Source organism: Chiloscyllium plagiosum, chromosome 44 (genome assembly GCF_004010195.1).
Source record: "Chiloscyllium plagiosum isolate BGI_BamShark_2017 chromosome 44, ASM401019v2, whole genome shotgun sequence".
NCBI lineage: Eukaryota > Metazoa > Chordata > Chondrichthyes > Orectolobiformes > Hemiscylliidae > Chiloscyllium > Chiloscyllium plagiosum.
In genome coordinates this window covers 12140920-12144134 of record NC_057753.1, presented here as the reverse complement: position 1 = coordinate 12144134, position 3215 = coordinate 12140920, and the positions used below count along the sequence as shown (strand labels likewise).

The 3215-nt window shown below is 51.2% G+C and overlaps 1 protein-coding gene across 1 annotated transcript in view; it reads left to right on the top strand.

The window, feature by feature from the left end:
* The first annotated feature begins 1839 nt into the window (after positions 1-1839).
* Positions 1840-3215, top strand: part of LOC122543587 (gastrula zinc finger protein XlCGF26.1-like) — a 92116-nt gene continuing 90740 nt past the window's right edge. Inside the window, exon 1 of the mRNA XM_043682403.1 lies at positions 1840-2097. The gene's annotated coding sequence lies outside the window, so the exon portion shown is untranslated. The remainder of the gene's footprint in view (positions 2098-3215) is intronic.

Sequence of the window (3215 nt, the reverse complement as noted above, 5' to 3'; positions counted from 1 at the left end):
CTGTACTTCATTCAATCTAGTCTACTGTTCACAATGTGGTCTCCTCTACATCGAAGTGACAAAATGCTGACTGAGCGACTGCTTTGCCAAACACCTACATTCTAACTCCAAAAATGACCCCAAGCTTCTCGCTGCCTGCCACTTCGACACACTACCATGTTCCCAGACCAACATTTCGGTCGCTGTAGCCTCCGCATAAATTCAAAGGACAACATCTCGATTTCTGCTTCATGTCCCCACAGCCTCTAGGACTAAATAGTTCAATAACTTCAGAGCCTGAACACCAAAGATTGATTTGCAGTTGGAGCTCTGTCACTGTTGATATTGTCATATTACATCCTTCCACGTTCTTTTTACCCACCCCACACCTGTCTCATTATGACATCGGTTGTTCTAGAATCTAGAATCCCGACAATGTGGAAACAGGCCCTTCGCCCCAACAAGTCCACACCGACCTTCTGAAGAGTAACCCACCCAGACCCATTTCTCCTACATTTACCCCTGCCTAATGTACCTAACATACACATCCCTGAACACTATGGGCAATTTAGCATGGCCAATCCACCCTAACCAGTACATCTTTAGACTGTGGGAGGAAACCCATGCATGGACGGGGAGAATGTGCAAACTCCACACAGACAGTCACCCAAGGCTAGAATTGAACCCGGGTCCAAGGTGCTGTGTGTCAGCAGTGCTAACCACAGTGTTTTTTTTTTTAGCACAGGCACCCATTCTCTCCTATGCCTATATCACATTAGTAGACACACAGGAGGCGGGGAGAACACAGCAAGCCAGGCAGCATCAGGAGGTGGAGAAGTAAATATTTCAGGTATTAACCCTTCTTCAAGACTAGGTTCGCTGCAATCATCACATTACATGTGTTGATTTTAGGGGAGAAAGTGAGGACTGCAGATGCTGGAGATCAGAGCTGAAAATGTGTTGCTAAAAGCGCAGCAGGTCAGGCACCATCCAAGGAGCAGGAGAATAGACGTTTCGGGCATGAGCCCTTCTTCAAATCATGTGTTGATTTTAGTATAGCTCACCCATTCCCGCTTATTCCTAGCTCTTGTTGTCACATAATCAGTCTGCTACCCTTTTGCATATTCCCCCCCACCCCGGCAAGCTCCAACATCACCTATCCACTCACCTCTTCCCCCACCACCCAGACTCATATTTAGCCATAAGCACGGCTTTTCTTTCCGAACTGCCAACAGTTCTGATGAAAAGTGACCAGACTCCCTTCCTCACCACAGATGCTGCCAGACCTAAAGCCCAACTCATCCGCACCGACCAGGTTTTCCAAGTGAACTGGTCCTGTTTTCCAACGTTTTGCCCATACCCCTCTAAGTCTAGATTACAGTGGTGCTGGAAAAGCACAGCTGGTCAGGCAGTATCCGAGGAGTAGGAAAAGCAATGTTTCGGGTTTTGCCATATCCCTCTAAACCTTCCCAATCCAGCACCAGTCCAAAAATCTTTTAAATGTTGTAATTCTACCCGCCTCTAGCAGCTCGTTCCATATATGCATCACCCTCTTTGTGAAATAGTTGCCCCTCAGGTCCCTTTTTAAAATCCTTACCCTCTCACCTTCACCTTGACTTGCACTCCCCTACCCTGGGGGAAAAGACCATGTCTGTTCACAGAGCCTCTGCCTCTGGTGCTGAATTTCAGTTTTTTGATCTGCATGTTGCATAAACCCCACAGCAGATAGACTTGAAGTGCAGAACGTTTCAGGGTGGATTCCCCCTCTGGCTTGAATCAGTGCCTGCAAAGGGGGCATGTGGCCCATTCAGACCAGAGCAAGGGCGGTGCGCAGGCGCAGTGCGGGGTGGGGTGGGCACGGCGCACGCGCGGGAATGGGAGCCCGCGATGGCGGACGGCTCTCGCTCGGATCCAAAACCCGGTGAGACGGAGGCCGAGAGAGCCGGAGCGGAGCTCGGGACGGGGAAGGGGAAAGTCTGCGGAAAATAACCGGGTGTAAAGGGGCAGGCTTTGAGAAGAATTGACGGGATGGTTCCCGGAGCTTCCGGCGCTGGGCTCACGGCCGCCATCTTGTTGGGAACCGGGAAGTGAGAGCGCGCGTGCGCCGCCGCCATCTTTGTAAGGGAGCGCGGTCGGCCGCCGCCATCTTTGTAGGGGAACATCCAGTGAGACTGGGAGGGACCTCAATCAGATTGGCAAGTGCATGGACATGAGCAGCAGGAGCCTGTCCCACCTTTCAATTCATGGCTGATCATCCAAGTCAGCCCCCTGTCCCTCACCTTCCCACACCCCCGTGCCCTTGGATCCCAGTATCTAACTCCTTTTTGAAATCATTTAATGTTTTGGCTTCGACCGCTTTCTGTGACAGAGATGACCACAGGTTCGCCCACCCTCTGGGTGAAGAAATCTCCTCAGCCCCGTCCTACCCAGTATCGTTCGACTGTAAGCCCCTGGTTCTGGACTCCCCACGTCATTGGGGACATCCTTCCTTTGTTTTCCGTGTCTACGTCAACTCCCCCTCCCACCCTGATAAGGACATTCAAGTCCTGGGCCTCGTCCACCATTAAATCCGAGCCACCTGACTCCTGGAGGAAGAACACCTCATGGTCTGCCTTGGGACCCTCCAAACACACAACATCAGCGTCGATTTCACTAGTTTCCTTATAGAGCCACAGAGATGTACAGCACGGAAACAGACCCTTTGGTCAAACCTGTCCATGCCAACCAGATATCCCAACCCAATCTAGTCCCACCTGCCAGCACCCGGCCCATATCCCTCCAAACCCTTCCTTTTCATATACCCATCCAAATGCCTCCACCACTTCCTATGGCAGCTCATTCCATACCCATACCACCCTCTGTGTGAAAAAGTTGCCCCTTAGGTCTCTTACATCTTTCCCCTCTCACCCTAAACCTATGCCCTCTAGTTCTGAACTCCCCGACCCCAGGGAAAAGCCTATTTACCCTATCCATGCCCCTCATAATTTTGTAAACCTCTGTAAGGTCACCTCTCAGCCTCCGAAGCTTCAGGGAAAACAGCCCCAGCCTGTTCAGCCGCTCCCGAAAGCTCAAATCCTCCAACCCTGGCAACATCCTTGTAAATCTTTTCTGAACCCTTTCAAGTTTCACAACATCTTTCTCTCCCCTCCCCTCCTAACTCATGCCAGATGCCTCCAAATCGGTACCGCCCTCTTGACCTGTCCATCTTCCTTCCCATCTATCTGCTCCCCTCCCCA